The sequence below is a fragment of the Ambystoma mexicanum genome, chromosome 3q, assembly GCF_040938575.1.
Source record: "Ambystoma mexicanum isolate Mex_15411 chromosome 3q, UKY_AmexF1_1, whole genome shotgun sequence".
NCBI classification, from domain to species: Eukaryota; Metazoa; Chordata; class Amphibia; order Caudata; family Ambystomatidae; genus Ambystoma; species Ambystoma mexicanum.
The window spans coordinates 201,337,400-201,356,844 of record NC_090926.1 but is presented as its reverse complement, the minus strand read 5'-3'; positions in this window follow the sequence as shown (position 1 = coordinate 201,356,844).

Below are 19,445 nucleotides of genomic sequence, written 5' to 3'. Positions count from 1 at the left end.
AGCACAGAGGTGTAGCCAACTAAATCTGCGCTTTCTAACCCATGCTAACCGGCCATTTTTGAACGCTAGAAAACAATTGGCACCCAAGGCAAATTGATACTATCCAAAGTATCAGTGTGGAAGATATATATTTAGTTTTTGTGGGAAAGAAGGTAATTTAACATTTGCCCCCTTTAGACAGCAATATGTTTGTTATTTGTTTTTTCCTAAAACTGGTTTATATATGTTTTTGTGTTGTCTTTAGGATATCCAGCTTCTGAATCAGAATTTGCTGGAGCTTAAGCTTCTAGGCGAACCAAATGTGGTTTGCAGGTAGGAAGGCTTTTTCTTTTTTTTTTTTTTCTTCTTTTTTCTTATTTTTCGATGCTGAGATCTGATGCTGATAATAGTGGGGACTCTTGAGTGTGACGAGAAGGGTTTGTTCAGCACTAACTTAGAAGTGCGTGTTATGGGGATTACAAGAACGTATTTTCGTTCTAGTTTTCTTTGATATCCTTTATGAATATAAAATTATATTGATTAAGTCAATAAAGAGGTTGCGTGACAACACGTCTAATTATACGGTGGACTAGATAGATGCTGACCTTGAGACTAAAGCCATAGGGATGCTCTAGATACTGATATGTTGTAATACATTGTTTGTGAGAGGAAACACTAGGAGAGGGGTGTTTAGGTATGCAATTTCAGACAGTTGTTTTAATAATGTTTACAATTGTACGTTTGTTCTATTTTTAGAAGTATCTGTTAAATGTTCATCCAATCCTGATGAAGACATCCAAATCGGCCAAGTCGAAACTATTTACCATCTGGGGAGCTTTTTCGAAAAAAGAACTATCTGATAAAGCACCAATAGTCGATATTTCTTCTGGAATGAACTTTGATTAACTATTAGGTTTATAATGAAATGTACCAATGAAATGAATAATTCTTTTTTATGGCATTTTATTACATTTATATAACTTTTAGATGTGCAAATTACTTGAATGAATGTGTGCGAATGAATGAGCAGTAAAATGAATTAAATGTTTTCTAAGTATTATGTATTATATAATTCAAAATTCAAAATAAAATGAAAATGATAAATTAAAATTTGCATCCACTCGCCACTGGTGCCAGGACAGGGTCCAAAAGGTCCCAATTGGGACTGGCTGGCACTCGGAACCGGGGTTATGGGTCTGCTTCCAAGGGAGTCGGGCAAGTCCTGATCTTTTGGAAGCAGAGATCATGACAGCGCCCTTTGTCCCCTCTATTGTTCGCCTTGGCGATAGAGCCATGGGCTGAGAGAGTAAGGGAGTTTCATGTCCACCGGGGGATTCAATTGTTTTCCCACAGAGTGGTGATTTCCTTATACACAGATGATATGGTCTTGTTTCTGTGCCACCCTGAGGTCAATTTAAACCTGGTTATGTTAGATGTTTGTTTGTTTGTTTGTTTGTTTTTATTATTTATAATGCGCGAACGTACCCAAGGGTATCAGGGCGCAGCCTTTACAAGAATTCTCAAAGCTTGGTTACAGTACACAAGGAGCATACATAATACACAAATAGGTACATAAATGTTACATAAATGTTATATACAATATATACAAAACAACAGTAAGGCCGGCGGGCCGTAATGCAATATACAGGTAAGCAAGAGGCAAACGTGGTTACAATGTATGCGTGTGGCACTGGACACTGCCAGGTCTTAGTGGGTTTCCTGTTTCAGCCAGGAGACCAACTTGGAGCGGAAGGTCTGGTAGGGCAGGTCTACTCTGAGGTTTGGAGGCAGGGAATTCCAAAACTTGGCAGCTTTTACCGGGTTTTCAGCAATTTGGGGAGCTCTCCGGGCTACGGGTGAATACAGGCAAATTGGTGATATTTCCTCTGACGGACGGGCTGGTTCGCTTTCAAGATGAGTGGGGGTTTCAGTGGGATATGCTCAGTACTCGGTATCTGGGTGTTACTTTGGCTCGGTCTATGGAAATGGTGTTCCGCAGTAACTATGGGGTGGTGCTTCAGCAGTTTAACGAAGCGATGCAAAGGTAGGCTTCCCTCCCGCTCAATCTGTATGGGAGGGTCTCCATGGTTAAGATGGCCATTTTGCCCCAATTCTTATATGTGTTTCTTAATGTTCCTATTCGGGTACCTAAGAGATTCTTTCAGGACCTCAAATCAGCGGTGACGCGATTTCTCTGGGCTGGGAAGCAAGCGCGGGTGGCGTGGGATAAGCTCACCGCATCTGTCGATAGAGGGGGTCTTGCGTTGCCCGATTTTGAATTATACTACTGGGTGGCTCAGGCCAGCTATTTAAGGTACTGGTATGGATTGGCGGCGGAGCATAGACACGTTGAGGTTGAGCGGTCCATTGCGTCCCTGGCATTGCTGCGGTCGGTTATTCTGACGGCTCAGACTCGTCCGGGGGTGGTACGATATTTGGTGGAGTTAACATGCATGGCTTGGTCTCGGCTAGCAACGACCACCAAATAGAAACAAGACATTCACGAGAAAAGGAAATTCGGAGGAACTGCCTTCTCCTATCTGATATCTTACCTATGGTACTGGATACTGAAGGAAATAAGAACGACGGAAGACCACCTAACACTCAGGAAACAACAATAAACATAGCTAGCTATTCAACTCACTGAGATAAACAAAGAGGCATTCCCCTATAAAAACATACCCCTTGGCCAAAGCAAAAATCAGACAATACAGAATGAAAAACCAACACTTAAACTACTCAACGCCTAGACATCACGAGAAGCCAGCTAACCAACCCCCCTTCTCTTTTCCACACCTCCACAATCTCTCACGTACTGCACAAGCCCAGAGAGCTAGTGAAACAACCAACCAAAACACGCAAACCACACACCCTCTCTAATCATGCTACAAAACCAATATCGACAGACAACAAACAACCCAGACACTAGACGCCACCGTACTGGACACAATAAGCCCAGTACACATAACAAAGCACACTGATAAAGCTTACACGCACAGATGCCAGTTTCTGCTGGTTCTGCATGCATCAACAGATGAGCACAACCTCTACCCTATCCTTCACTAACCAACCCTACCTACTTTTCTTACAGTGCCATGTGAGCATCTGGAGACCATGCGAAAGGCAGCAGTGCGTGGTATAAATCAACATAACATATGATTTGCCTGGAATCACTAGTTAGGAGTATTCCATACACAGTTTGAAGGTAAAAGTAGAAAAGCTGGAAATATAAGATTTGTTTTTAGTCACAAAGTGCCTCTAAATTATTTGGTAAGTGAAGATTCCATAATGGAAGCTGGCCATGGAAAGGTTCTTGTGAATTTTCAGGAGCGGTTTTCATGCTAATTCTAAACTATCAGGTGGGTGGTTTCCTTAGCGGAGATCTGCTGCCACCATTATTACAGGAGTACACGGTTCTGTTAGCATAATCTCATTGCTGATCGAGATGGATGAAAGGCAATGACCACCTTTCATTGTGTAAGTTAGCCTGATTTTGTAAATTAGACATATCTCACATTTAGCTTGATTCTGTAAGCTAGCCTGATTCTGTAAATTAGCCTGATTCTGTAAATTAGCCATGCCTCACATTTAGTCTGATTGTGTAAGTTAGCCATAACTCACATTTAGCCATATTGTGTAAGTTAGCCTGATTGTGTAAGTTAGCCATATCTCGCATTTAGCCTGATTCTGTAAGTTAGCCTGATTCTGTAAATTAGCCTGATTCTGTAAGTTAGCCATTTCTCACATTTAGCCTGAATGCATAAGTTAGCCATACCTCACATTTAGCCTGTTTGTGTAAGTTAATCTGATTGTGTAAGTTAGCCATATATCGCATTTAGCCTGATTGTGTAAGTTAGCCTGATTGTATAAGTTAGCCTGATTGTGTAATTTAGCAATATCTCGTATTTAGCCTGATTGTGTAAGTTAGACCTATCTCACATTTAGCCTGATTGTGTAAGTTAGTCTGATTGGGTAAGTTAGCAATATATCGCATTTAGCCTGATTGTGTAAATTAGCCATACCTCACATTTAGCCTGATTGTGTAAGTTAGCCATATCTCGCATTTACACAGATTGTGGTAGCCAGCCACGTCTCCCATTTGGACAGACGGTTTTTTGTAACACATAATTTCAAAAGTGTTCTCCCATTGAATGTTGTGCCCCCTCATTAGGCCTTCATCCCTCTATACAGTTGCCCCAGGTCTAAAGTTGCTGCATTTACTGTTGTTATCCCCTATCCAGGTGTCCCAAATCAAAGTGCTATTGCATTGTGTTATTGGTTGCTGCATTCACCGTTGTGCCCCTATCCAAATCAAAGAGTTATTGCATTGAATGATGTGCCCTCTTTAGGCCTTTCTCCCTCTACCCAGGTGTCCCAGATTGGGGAGTTATTGCATTGGCTGTTGTTCCCCACTTTGAGCCATTCTCCCTCTGTCCAGGTGTCTCGGATCTGGGGTTGCTGCATTTGCTGTTATGGCCCTCTACCGAGGTGTCCCAAATCAAAGAGTTATTACACTGACTGTTGTGCCCTTTTTAGGCCTTTCTCCCTCTATCCAGGAGTCACAGATCGAAGTGCTATTGCATTGACTGTTGTTCCCTCTTTGGGACGTCTCCCTCTGTCCAGGTGTCCAAATTCCAGGTGTCACTGCAAGGACATTTGTGCCCCCACTTTAGGCCCTCTCCCTCTGTCCAGGTGTCTGAAGCCCAGGTGTGACTGCATTGTCTTTTGTCCCCTTTTTAGCCCCTCCCCCCTCTATCAAGGTGTCCGGAGTCTAGATGTTACTGCACTGACTGTTGGAGCCCACGCAATGCTTGGTACCTAGATTTCCGGTGCCCGCAATCCACGGCAGCTAAGGTACAGGTGCCCATTGAGCAATCGCTGTGTCTCCTACCAGACATTTCCACACACTGCGGGTTCATAAATCGGAGCCAGAAAAAAAAGAGCAATAAAACAAAAGAACTGCAATGGTTTACTACCCCCATGGTTAAACAACCATAACCAAAGGACCCCCAAGATAAATAATAAAACCACATAGGAGCCATAAAGAAAAGAGCAATAAACAAGCACAACCACAAAGGTCTTTCAACTAAGGTCTCAACTATCCACAACCTCACCAACTACCAGCAACAACTATCCACAAACAGCAAAGACTAAACCCCCAGGACCAGGAAACACACCAATCCAATGAGGACGCCCACTCAAAGGACTACAACCCACAACCAAACATCATGCCTCACCACAAGAAAGACAAAGCAGCCAGAACAGACAACAGAAATAATAAGAAAACCCACAGCCCCGAAGAACCGGACAATAAACAGCCCAGAAGGCCCAAGGAGGCATACAAAGAACAGAGCAAAGACAGACTACATCACTTGCTACCTTTCCACATACGACTACCTGGGAAGCAAAAACAGCCCAGCAACAATGAACCGACAGCCAACAGCGTTAAGGATACAGACCCCACCAGTACACGAAATGCAATACGACAACTAATAAACCACACCAACCCGGTCTACACCACGGACAATACCTCAACCAGAATCAGGGACAAGCTGGAATCCATCACCCTCTATATGGCCTACATCACCAAAGACTGGAATGGATAAGTACCTACACAATTTACCACCGGGAACAAATGGAAACCAACCAACCCTGCCATAAACCTTATCAGTCTACTCGACAAAGAGACTGACCACCAAATAAACACACCACCCAACTGGTTCAGCCAGGAAAAACTCAACAGCAACAGAAACCCAACTGACAACACACTGGGCTGAACAAACGATACAAACAGCCCAGAAGGAAAATCAAACAAACTACACTGCAGCCTTCTCAACGTTATATCCATGGTAAAACACTCAATAGAAATCCATGACCTAAGCGAAGGAGGCACAGACATGCTCTTTCTCAGAGAAACCTGGTTATCAGACAAATGTAAAGCCATTGCGCATGAAGCAATACCGGACAATCATAAATTAATACACGCCAACAGAGAAAACCGAAGAGGAGGCAGAATTGCAATCATACACAAAGAACACATCCGAGCATCTCAACTCATCACAACCAACGCAGAAGACTATGAATCCCTCCTCACCAAGGTAGAACTCAATGACCAAAAACAACATAGTATTCCTCCTGATCTACAGACCACTTTCTTACAACCCCAACTTTGCAATGAAGCTAATAGATGCGGCTGCCATGCTATCAACCCACCACGACAACCTAGTCATACTGGGAGAGTTCAACATATGGTTTGAAAAAGAAAACAAGTTCACAGCTCACTCTGCAAATTCCTGGAAACATTACATTTCAAGCAGATAGTAAATGGATCCACCCATGACGCCAGACACACACTGGATGCAATTTTGTGCAGGGAAGGACTATGTGCATCCACACCACCAACACCAATGCCATGGAGCAACCGCTACTTAATACCATTCTGCACCACATCCTAAACCATCCTACCGGCTGGGAAGGCAATACTCCATACAGCAAGAAAAGAAACTGGAAGAACCTAGACCTAGAGGCCCTAACAAACCTTCTAGACTCAGCTCTCCTAAGTGAAACAGAACCCACTGAAACAACCATAGACACAGCAGAAGCCACACTCAACAATTGAATCACCAAGGCCCTTGGCCAACTGGCACCAGCTAAAACATTCAAAGTAACACCAAAACAACTGGCTGCAAAATGGTTCACAGAAGAACTGAAAACTCAAAAAAGCCAACCGCAAAATGGAATAAAAAATGGAGAGAACAATGCACCCGACGAGACAAAATAAAATATCAAAGACAACTTAAATAAACTGCACAAATCAACTGTCCTCAAAGCAAAAAAGTTCTACTACGCCACAAGAATAAAACTCTTCAAAATCATAAAAGAGATAAAAAAAACGTCTTCAAGCAAGAATTCCCTCACCCCGACACAAGCATGCTTTGTGACAACATCACCAAGCACATGAGAGCAAAAATAGACACAATCTAGGAGACCATCAACATACAACCATGTCTGCTGGACCACAGACACAGGGCGAAAAACACAGATTACATAAAAACTCACCTGCCTAGAACTAATCACAGAAGAAACCTTTGCCACACTGATCAAGGACCGCAACTTTGCAGGATCCCCAAGGGACCCCTGCCCCCCTGACTTCTTCAAAGGAATCCTAAACCACAGAACCCTGGCGACTCACTCCCAGAACCTAATGAATCTATCACTCAAAAGAGGAATAGTACCGCCCTCTTTCAAATCAACACACATTAAATCACTGATAAAGAAGGAATCAGAAAGCACAGGAGACCCAAGCAATTACAGACCGATATCCAAACTGCCCTACCCAGCAAAGATCCTAGAGAACCAGGTGTACAAAATCCTTCTTAAATACATTGAAACAAACGGAATACTCAGCCGGTCACAGTCTGGCTTTAGACCAATGAGATTAACAGAATCAGCACTTCTATCAATATGGGATGACCTGAAAATAAACACTGACGACTATGTACTATCAGCCCTCATACTATTGGACATATCGGTGGCTTTTGACACAATCAGCCATGCAACACTAATAAAAAGATTGATGGAATGTGACTTACCTCATTCCTAACAAATGGAACTGAAAGACCCTACCTACCACCGTTCACCTCAAACTCCACAAATATATCCTGCAGAGTCCCACAGGGATCCAACCTCTTCCCTTTGCTTTTCAACATCTACATATACCCACTGATGAAAATCATTCAAACCCACAGACTTACTGCCTAAAACTACACAGACGACACACAACTGATTGTGAAAACAAACAGAACCCAGAATCAAAATAATAGCCTCAACAACTGCCTCACAGACATCTACAATTGGATGACAATGCACAACCTTAAACTGAACCCGGCAAAAACTGAAATAATGCTCTGATCCGGAGCATTCGACAGAGGGAACCCACAACTGGACTGGACGATTGGCATAGGAACGCAACCAGGGACAACAATGTACTAAATAACCTAGGAATACTCATGGACAACGGACTATCACTGGAACCGTAAGTCAACGCAATCGCCAAAAAATGCTTCTTCTTCCTACGACTGCTCAAGAGGATTACTCCCCTACCTCTGCTTCCCCCACAGAACCCACGCAATCATATCCCTGATACACACAAGAATTGACTGTGCAAACTGCCTCTACCTAGGAATGATGGAAAAACCTACCAAGAAACTCCAAAGGGTGCCAAATACAGCAGACAGGACCCTTTTAAGAATAAACAGAAGAGACCACATCACCCCACCAGTGAAAAGCCTACACTGGTTACCAGTAAAAAAGCGCATCAAATTAAAAGAACTCTACATTGTCCACAAAGCCTTGCACAGACAAGAAGCAGTATTCCTTCAACACAAGATTAGCCGGTATCGCCCATGAAGGGAGCTAAAATCCAGCAACAACCTACAAATGGGGGCAAAACATTATGAAAAAAGCTAATTCGGCGGAACAGCGCTCTCACTTCTAATTGCTAAGATCTGGAACAACATGCCCAAAACAATTAGAACCACAGAAGACCACATTACCTTCAGGAAGCGACTCAAAACCTGGCTATTTAGCAGACAATGGGCCTCATTACGACCCAGGCGCTAAGTGGTTAACGGCGCCGTAAAAGGCTGCGGCGCCGTTAACCACTTAGCGCCTTACTACGAGGTCCCTTTGCGGGACCCGACCTGAACGGCTGGTCTGGACCAGCCGTTAAAGTAGGCACCCGCAAAGGGACCTCGCAGGCAATTACGGTACCGCAATTTGCAGTACCGTAATTGCTGCCTTCCCCATTCCCATTGAGCCCTATGAGGAAAAAATGGGAATGGGGAAGGGCCATGGGGAAATGGGGAAATACCGCCCCGCCAACCTTGGAATGGGGCGGTATTTCCCCATTTCACCATGGCGGACTCGTTACAACACCGGCACCAACCATGGTGCTAATAGCGCCATGGTTTAGCGCCGGTGTTGTAATGAGGGCCATTGACAACCTTGAAGGGACACCAGCAATAACAACACCACACACAAACAACTAGAGAGGAGAGGAGGTGGGCCAAAGAACCACAAACAAGAACCTGGCTAGATACCGTCAAGCGGCAACCAAAGAGCCGCGCCAGAGGCTCTAACACACTGACTGACCTACAAACCCATTTACCCTTCCTGCTCCTCCAACATAACTGACGCCACTACACCAGACCTTGGACTTGCCATGCTACACATAAACAAACAGAGAATCAATACTATGTTCACACCCAGCATCTCTAGATGCTGAAGCACACCTAGAGTGAACCACCCACATAGTTCATAAAACCATCAACAATGCAACTACACTCCATAATGCTGGATTATCTTACAGCTACGGCCACCTGTGACTCTGGATCCCTTTAGACACTCTCTAACCAGCGCACACAACCAAACCCACCATAACCCACACAACACACTAACACCAACACAAAACACTACCACACACCCAAGGCACTGAATCTTTCCCAGGCGGTTACAAAACACAAGTCCTCTCGCACAAACTACCACATGCAAAAAAAAACTCACTGACACCAGTTCCTCCTGGTTCTGAACCTATCCTCTCACCCTATCCCCACTGACCTCCCAACCCCCCTCTCTTGCAGAGCCATGCGAGCACCTGGAGACTGCCCCTGGGTGGTAGTGGTGCACGGTATAAATCAACATGACATAACTGTATACAGACACATGGAATATCTATGACATATAAATAAACCTTTAATTTCACACTTTTTGCTCATATAGCTAGGATAAAGTTGACTTCAGATAGGTGGCACTCTATGATAAACCATTCTGAGGTATCGTCACTACTTTTGATGGGGAAGCCCCTTTTCTATAAGGCCAGGGAGGTGAGGCTGCTACGTGATAGTCCCCATGGGGTTGATACCCAAAGTGAGGATCTCATGGGCAGGGAATCCCCCATTGTGAGCGGTGATGATCCCAGGAGAGTGCCCGCCCACCTCTCCATATCAACTTTCCTGTAACACCCTATCGGGTACCCGCATGTGTTTTTGCTATTCATCCCAAGTAGGGACCACTGGGAAGGAAAAGATCCATAAGGTGCATGATACCAATACTGTGACGAGAAAGAGGCCAAGAGCAATGAAGATCAATGATGCAAACCGAAGCACACGCTCTAGTCTATCGAGCGATCTGATTGGCCAGCTGTCATTTAAAACAAGTGAGGGAAGGGAACAATGACGTCTTCATCTCGGCATGGACCGAGAGCTTGGCAGACTACACGCAGAAGGTCAAACCGGAGACACAGATGGTGCTGGGGTGAAAAGTGCATCCACAAGAACCCTGCAAAGCAGAAAGATCACCGAAGAGAAGGAAATACTCTTGCCGGTAAACGGGGGTGCTGGAGCACAGAGAAACCACTGTTGAACTGCTGGGGAGAGATCGGAGTAGGCTCTGGTGAGCCAGAGAAGCTGCAGAAGATCCTGGGAGACCTGCGAAACAACCAGAGAGCAATGGCCAAGACCCTGCAGTTGAAGGTGATCTGGGACCTACACTGGGGAAATACATCCCGAACAGCACTAAAGAGGAATACGAACATTGTATATGAGAATTGGACACAGACCTTGGCTGTATGTCGGAGTGAAAGCAGATAAAGAGAACTGTGAGAGTAAATGTAGTGAGTACACAATTTGGCAGGAGAGTGGACCCAGTGGGTACAGAAAGCAGGATCTGGGACCTGTTGCAAATAGGAGGGGGATCAAAATCCCTTACTCCTTATTTTAGTACCTGGAAGCTGGATCTGCTCACAAGGGGCTGGGACCCTCAACACATCTTGGGAAAGGCATCCAGCCTGTTCCGTTCCATGTGTTAATATCCCGCAAAAATATCGCCATACAAGAATGGCGTCGTATTTTTCCGGTGATATTAACCCATTGAACCGGCTGGGGACACCCCCGCAACACCCATATTATTTTAAAGGGTGCGGGGGACACCACCGCAGCCCCTGCTCCCATTGACCGCAAAAATGATCCCCACTAATAATATCGCCTATGGCCGTTCCCGACAACCATATATATGGTGATATTATTGGTGGCGATAATATTACCTGATATTGGCTGTTCTTCGTTGCAGTACCTGGAACCCGGATCTGCTCACAAGGGTCTGAGACCCTTGACACAGCCTGGGAAAGACACCCAGGATGTTCCTATTTGTCACTGCACCGGGAAGCCAGGTTGGCTCAACACAGTCTGGGACCTATTTCTTTTCAGCCAAGAGAAGAGAAACATTTTTATTACCCCTAAAGATACTCAAAGGGAAACAGTATCTGGACTTTCCATTGAAAATGAATTCATCGAATTAATTTCCATCGAATTTTATTCATTGAATATACTTTCCATCGAAATGTATTTTCATTGAATAAAATTCGATGGATTTCGATGGATTTTAGACTTAGAGTTAGGTTTAGGGCAAGGGTTAGAAATAGGGCTAAGGTTAGGGCAAGGGTTAGAATTAGGCTTAGGGCAAGGGATAGGGTTAGGGTTGGGTTAGGGTTTGCGTTAGGGTTAGGGGGTGCCTTTGGGGGTTGGGGGGATTTTGGGGTGAACCCCCTCATTAAATATTAAACTCTAAAACGTTACATGAAGCTGGCCAGTGCCGAAATACTTTGAAGTTTTCAGCACTGGACAGCTCCATGTAAATAAATGCATGGAAATGCTATCTTTTACATTTAAAAGTACATATCCATTGAAACTTGTCCATTCCTATATTCGATGGACAAGTTTCGATGGATATGTACTTTTACATGTAAAAGATAGCAATTCGATGCATTTACATTCGATGCATTTCCTTCAATGGTTTCCTTTTCGATTAAATGTTTTCGTTGAAAAGACCATAAACCAGGGAAACAACCCCTTTGTACTTTGTGGAACTTTATTTGTCTGGAGCACCTTTTTTTTTTCCTTTTTTTGAACCTTAATGGAGAACTCCAAAGCATATTAAGTTTAGTTTGTGAGGGATAGGTTAGGATTTTGACACAGGATGGGTTACTTGACTTTGGACATTCTGACACAGCCACTTTCATTAGCTATTTTTGTTGAGGCAGGGAAACCCCTCTTACAGGCAGGGCTAGTTAGGATTTCCTCCAAACCCGCATTTTTGTTATTAATAAACGTCTTTGCCAATCAACATGCCACCCCTGTGTCTGAGTCTTACTCCTACACCCGCACAATACTCAGAGCAGGATCAAGTGTTAAAATGTGCCAATGTTTATGGATTATTTTTTCAGTGACACTATTCTGTCTCGTATATTGGGTGTCACTTTTATCCCTTTGTTTAACTCTAGATGTCATTCGCTCCTACCTCTTTCCTGGGCACATTTACTAGTTGTATGCTGCAATACATTTAGCGCCATAACCAATGCTTTCAAACAAACGTCCTGTCAGTGCCTGTATGTTGTAATGCTGTTTTTCATTGCAGGTAGGTCCATGACTATAAATTGACCATTTGTTCTGATGATGATGCTTCTATGACTGAGGCTTAAAGTAAGGAGTTAACCACTGTGGGTTTACGAAAGTTTATGCTTTCCCCCAGGTATCTTTAACATACATGTCTACGTCTGAAACCTTGACTGTGTAATGACTCAATGTGCAAATTAGCTCAATCTTGACAGGATTGGAGTTCAATCTTGTAGTAAACTTTTCTGGGGCCTGTATTCTCCCTTTCTACATAACAGACCTATTGCCTATAACGGTACCCTATGAGTACATTTTCTTCTAACTTAGTGTTCGTGATGCTTGTGCATGAGTGATTTCAAATCGTGTCATAAACAAATTGGCCAAAGATGGGGCAAATTCAGCACACACAGCAGCACCTTTAATTTGGTGAACATGTTCTCCATTAGATAGAAAAAAACTGCAAACTCGAGCATTTATCAATATTTAAAAATGTGTTTGCAAGGAGGAGGATTTTACTTGGTGGAAAAAGTATCGAATTTCCAAGGCTAGATTGTGCACATTGGAAGTGTTACGAACCCTTCCGATGTATGTAACCAGTAAGTAGTTTCTTTGCCAATTCACTTTACCGAGTGTGTTCAGAACGTCCATAGAGTTCCTGGCATGGGATTCTACTTTTTGATAAAGACTCAGCCATTCATCCTATCCCACTTGTGCCTAGTCCAACACCTAGTAACTTGTCAAAATGCATATGGGGCTGATTTACTAAGCTAAATAAGTAGCTTGAGTAAGATCACATTTACTAAGCTCAAAAGAATTGTGTAAGTAGAGGCTCTTTCGTAAGCTACTTATTTAGCTTAGTAAATAAACCCCACATATATATTTGTATTGGGCTGATTTGCTAAGCAAAAATAATAGTGTAAGTTGAACTACATTTATTAAGCTAAAACAATATTGCAAGTAGCAAAATGGACTTAGGGTGTTACTTAGGCTACTTATTTAGCATAGTAAATCAGCCCTTTATGTGTCTTGTCTAAGACTATATGGTGGGCATTTTGGGGTTTGTTGTGGTCAAGAATGACTTCTCTGCATCTGTTAACATGCCTCTTTCAAACCATTGAATTACTCCATTTGGTTAACTTTCAATGAAGTGCATGTTCAAATCAACAGTCCATTACCCCCATATCTAGACACAACTTCGAAGTAGCCATAAGACAGCAGGTAACACCTGCTGAACATGCAAAAAAAAAAAGGAATTGAAGGCAGGCCTGGAAATCTAATGTCTTCACTAGACCCTACACCTGTGTTTTGAACTAACATTCACATGATGCCCTCTATCAACAGAACGCAGTAACTGCAGCCCAGGGTGAGAAGGCTAGAATATGTAAATTAACTCCCATAAGCGCTCAGCCTAAGAGGATTCCTGCCTCACACACCAATATAGCTTTCCCATAAAGGTCCTAGCAGGACTCAGGAACATCCAGAAAGGCCAGACCTGTGCTTTTGCTCCCAAGGAAGCCATGGTCAAAATCCCTCTCTGAGATAAATGTGCCTATATTTCCTCCCAGCTTTCCCATATATATTACCTGCTGTTTGGAGCTTAGAGAAGTAAGCAGAAGGGCTTGTCACACTTAGTTTTTTGGTTGGGCATGGTTTCTGCATGCCTTGGCCCACTGTGACACTGTGGAAGGCTCAAAGTCTGACCACTGCAGAGCAATAGACAGGCTTTGTGCCCTTAAGCCCACTGCAGAGAAGCAGAAGCATAGGGGTTTGGTAAAATTGTAAAAGAAAATCCTTTTGGTAACCGTGCCATAAATAGGAAGTCCAAAATAAAATCAAGGTTGTTTTGCTTGCTTTTCAGGGAGCTTTTTTCAAACTTGGCAAATTCGGATTTCTGACATGCAACCCCTTCCAAATGTTTGTTGGGGTGCATAGGGACACTCGTGTAGCGGGGCACCCACCACCCCCGCAGTGCAGGGAGCCCGACCACCACATGTCCTGGGAGGGGGCCCGCTCGGACTTTTAAAAAAGTATTTTCTTTAAGTGTGTGTGTGTGCATATAAGAGTGTGGGCCTCATTACGAGGTATGCCGGTATCCATGCCGCTATTGGCGGCATGGCTGCCGGCAAAACCGCATCCGTGTCCGTGTCCTCGGAATGAGGACTTACCGGACCATTCCAAGTTCGGATGGCCCGGTAATTCCTCACTCGAGGACGCGGACACGGTTCATCCCCATTCCCATTTCAGCCCTTATAGGGCTGAATGGGAATGGGAGAGGGAGTAAACAACGGGCCATTACGAGATGGCCTGTTGTTTTCTCCCTCTTCCCCTCGCGGGACCCGGTATGCACACCTGGTTTTCCCAGGCGTGCTTAACGTGTCCCGCGAGGGGACCTCGTAATGTGGCGGAATGGGTTGAACGGCGCCGCAGCCTTTTACTGCGCCGTTTAACCCGTTCCGCCAGGGTGGTAATGAGGCCCAGTGTGTGTGTGTGTGTGTGTGTGTGTGTGTATATGTATATAATGTAACATTTATGAACGAGTGAGTGCATGCTGTGTGGGTGGCTGCCTGGGTGTGCTTGTGTGAGTGTATGGTGAAAGGGTGCACACTTAAATGTATGGGTGGTTGCCTTGTGAGTGTATGGTGAAAGGGTGCACAGTTAAATGTATGGGTGGGTCCCTAGGTGTACCTGTATGGTGAAAGGGTGCACACTTAAATGTAAGGGTGGCTGCCTGGGTGTGCCTGTATGATGAAAGGGTGCACACTTAAATGTAAGGGTGGCTGCCTGGGTGTGCCTATATGGTGAACGGATGCATACTTAAATGTATGGGTGGATGCCTGGGGGTGCCTGTATGGGGAAAAAGTGCACACTTAAATGTAAGGGTGACTGCCTGGGTGTGTCTGTATGGTAAAAGGGTGCACACTTAAATGTAAGGATGGCCGCTTGGGTGTGGCTGTATGATTAAAGAGTACACACTTAAATGTATGGGTGGCTGGGTGTGCGTGTGTGTATGGTGAATGGTGAATGGTGAATGGTGTGTGTGCTTGTGTTCAGGGGTGCAACAAAACCTAAATTCCAGGGTTCGGGGGCTAAGCCTTCAAATGTTGGGAGAGGCGCTAACTTCATTGGCGGTGGTGGAGGGGCAAACTTAATTGTGTGGGGCATCTAACTTCTTTATGCATTCTAATGAGACTATTCTAGTGCATCCTCAATGTTACAAAATGAGAGGTCTCCTGTTCACTTTCTACCCTTCCACTCACTCCCCTAGCATGCAAGTACTAAACCCAACATCACGATTTCAATTGTCTATAAAATTATGCATTTGAATGCAGGTATTAACAGTGAAATGATTTACATTAGTAACTGTCGGGCCTTTGTTAACAGTGAAACCCAGGCGTGTTTAACATCTGTGTCCTGTTCTGTCCAGCAACGGCTCTGTAGGTCAGACAGGTCAAGTCAACATAGCCCAACATTTCAGGGGGGCTGGCTGAAACCCAGTCAGCTCAATGGTGTGGCGCCACTGCTTGTGTTTAATGCTTTGATTACTTACTGGTTATCTTAATTACTCCTAGCCCTATTCTTCCATGTCCCAGTACTTGTGTATGGGGCACTTTGCCTCATACACAAGAACTGGGATGAGGTACAGGGACGTGGAGGTAATGCCTGGCTTAGTTACCAGTAATTGTACTTACTCGTAGTCCCACTTTTCCTCGTCACAGTGCTTACCTATGAGACAAGGTGAGCTGTGCTGGGGTCGGGCGGGGTTGTACAATAAATCATAATGGTCATCTATTTCCAGGCTAAGCAAGCATGATATGTGGTATTACTGGCTAGAGTGGCATTTTAGTGCAGCCAGTCTAGTCATTTCTTAGTTTGGCTTGACTTTTTTTTTTAACTGGGCGTCTGATAAAGTATCCCTGCTAAGTGTAATTACCTAGATAGACTGGCATTTAGGTGCTGCCAGTCTAGCCGTTTCTTACTGTGGCATTGTATATTTTTCTGGGCACCTGTGATAGAATAACCATGATAAGTGTTATTGCTTCGACTGGCATTTTGGTGCAACCAGTCTGGGTATGTTTAAATTTGGCCTGGCATGCTTTACTGTAATATGTTATTATGTGTCTAGACTGGTCTACATTGTGCAGCCAGTTTGACATGTTTTCATTGTGGTATGGCATTGTTAATAGCAAATAATTAATTTAATTAAAGCAATAATGTTCCTGTGCACTGTTGGTGACTTGCATCTATTGGATTTGTGGATTGGTGTTAACCTACAAATCAATTGCAAACGCTCTGGCTTTTTTTGCCATTTTTTCTGAGAAAGTGTGCTGTATAATGCATTAAAAAACATTTATATCTTTCTCCTAGTGCAGTGCGTGGTGTACCCCTGCACCAGCACATTCGTACGTATTGCACATGTGTGGTAATCTAGGCCAGCCCAGAGTGTGGCGCTACCTCTGATTTGTTGCTGAGCTGGGAGGGTCCACAGCATGGCTCACAGGGGGGGGGGGGGCACATTTTGTGCTATGCCACTGCCTAGGGACAGAAGTGAGCACAAGGGCGTTGCCATATGTGTCTTCTTATAATAATAATAATAATGTATTTCTCATATAGCGCTACACATCCATAGGTCTCAGAGCGCTCAAATAACAGGAGACATTATTATTCCACAGAGTGGTACTCATTTTATCAACCTCAGAAGGATGAAAGTCTGAGTTGACACTGACAGGATTCGGACCTGCCACAGCAGGCTGCACACAGATATCAGGGGCGAGCGTTTAGCTCGCTATGCTATCTGACAGGCTCAACATGCATGTGCATGGCTTCAACATTCCTGGGCTCACCAGTAAACTGTGGAAGGCTGAGAGTCAGACCACTGCAGAGCAACAGACAGGCTTTGTGTCCTTAATCACCTTGCAGAGAAGCACAAGCCTAGGGTTTTGGTAAAACATGACATAAACAGCACGCCCATAATAAATAAAGAAATAAATCAGATTTGTTTTGCTCGCTTTTCAGGGAGCTTTTTCAAAATGTGGCAAATTCGGATTCTGAGATGCAACCCCTTCAAATGTTTGTTGGGGGCCTAGAGAAGGAAGTAAGCAGAAGGGCTTTGCTGTCTGTACCTCCTTGGGCATGGCTTCAACATGCCTTGGCTCACCAGGAGATGAGTTATTTCCAGACATAACCCTTGCGCGGCAAACACCTTTCTCGAGCTGTCCGTCCTTTCAACGCGGAGCCCTGTAGCATACAGTCCCACTAGAAATTCGGTCCAGTTGTTTGGATAGCTCCTCCACTTTTCCTTCCAATGCCTTCCCAAGCATCTTATTTATCCCTCACCCTCACCCCAAATATCTACCCGACTTTCCTCCTCACTACCACTACTGAATGCTCCATCATACTCCCTCTTTGTCTCTCAGCCAAAAAGTGCTTCAACGCCATAACCTATGGCAGTAGGCGCTATGCTACTGCAAGATAATGTAACATATAATACCTAATCCCCCGCACTGTCGTGAGTGGGGGTTTAGATTCTATTACGAGACAAGGAGGCGAGTGTTATGCTTTCAATCTTTACTACTGACAAAATAGCAGCAAAGAAAAAACTTTGTTCAAACAGTAACCTTTTCTTTTAAAACAGAAAAAACACATGAACCATAAGCACACAGTGCAGGAACCCAGTCTAAAATGGGGCTCAGAACCAGCCCAAGAACCAATCAGGATTAACCCACCCCCATAAATGTCCTTTTCTCTAATTACAACTCCTCTTCTGAAGCTGCAAATGACGCCCTAAAAAGCATAACATAAAAGGTCCACAGGCCAACTAAAGAACAGTCCAGCCAACTCCTCAAGGCGCAGACTCCAGAGACCTTCCGCTGATCCAGTTTTCCCAAATTGATCAAGCCGAAGCTGAAAAAAGGAGACAAATGTTAGCACCGGGTGGGTGGGCATAATAATACTCGCCTCCTTGTCTTTAATAGAATCTAAACCCCCACTCACGATAGTGCAGGGGATTAGGTATTCTATGGCATGACAAGGAAGCTCATATTATGCAAGTTTAAAGCCCTTGCATCACATTGAAAACCACATGATCAATCCGTTTATGATAAAACGTCTTAAAAGTAGATTTCCTGGACCAATCAGCTGCTTTTAGGATCTACTCCAACCCTCCCCCAAGGAAAGCTGCTTTTGATGTCATGGCACCCCTAACTGAATGAGCCCCAAAGGAAGAAATGTCAATACCAGCTTCTTCCATAACCCATTTAACCCACCTAGCAAGAGTAGCTGAGGACACTGCCATATAAGGCTTACGGTATGAAATAAGCAGCTGAGAGGTACCTGCGGGACGAAGATCTACTGTTTTAGCTTCAAAACATTTCAAACACTGAACCACACATAATTTATTATTCTCAGGAAACGCCGGATAAGAAACAGAAGAAATCATACATTTAGTTCTCTTAGTCACAAAGAAGGATACCCCCTGAGGAGAGAAGATCTTCTTGTCCACATCAAGAGCTCTAATGTCAGACACTTTCTTAATGGAGACAAGACATAGCAACATTGCTAACTTTGAAAAAGTTGTTGAAGGGATAATTCCTGATTATGAGGCCAAGCAATAAATAAATTCAACACCTTATTAACATCCCACAGAACTGAATATCTGGCTTTAGGAGGAACCTTAACTCTAACAGACTTCAGGCCTTCCTGACCAAGAAATGTTTCCCAACCGGTTCCCCTTTAACCAGAACATGGCCAGCTGATATCGCCGATCTGAACCCGTTAATTATTCTACAGGCTTTGCCTTCTTTAAACAATTCCACTAAAAAATTTACTATGTCTACTGGAGGAGCAAAAATGGGATTGAGGTGTCTAACCATACACGAGCTAACCCAGCGGCCCCATGCCGATGAATATCCTGTCTTGGTGGAGGCTGCCCAGGAATCCTTGATGACGCTAATAGAGTCCTGCGAAAGGCCTCTGAAGCACCAGGAAGAGCTAAAATCTTCCAACCCATAACGGAACGAT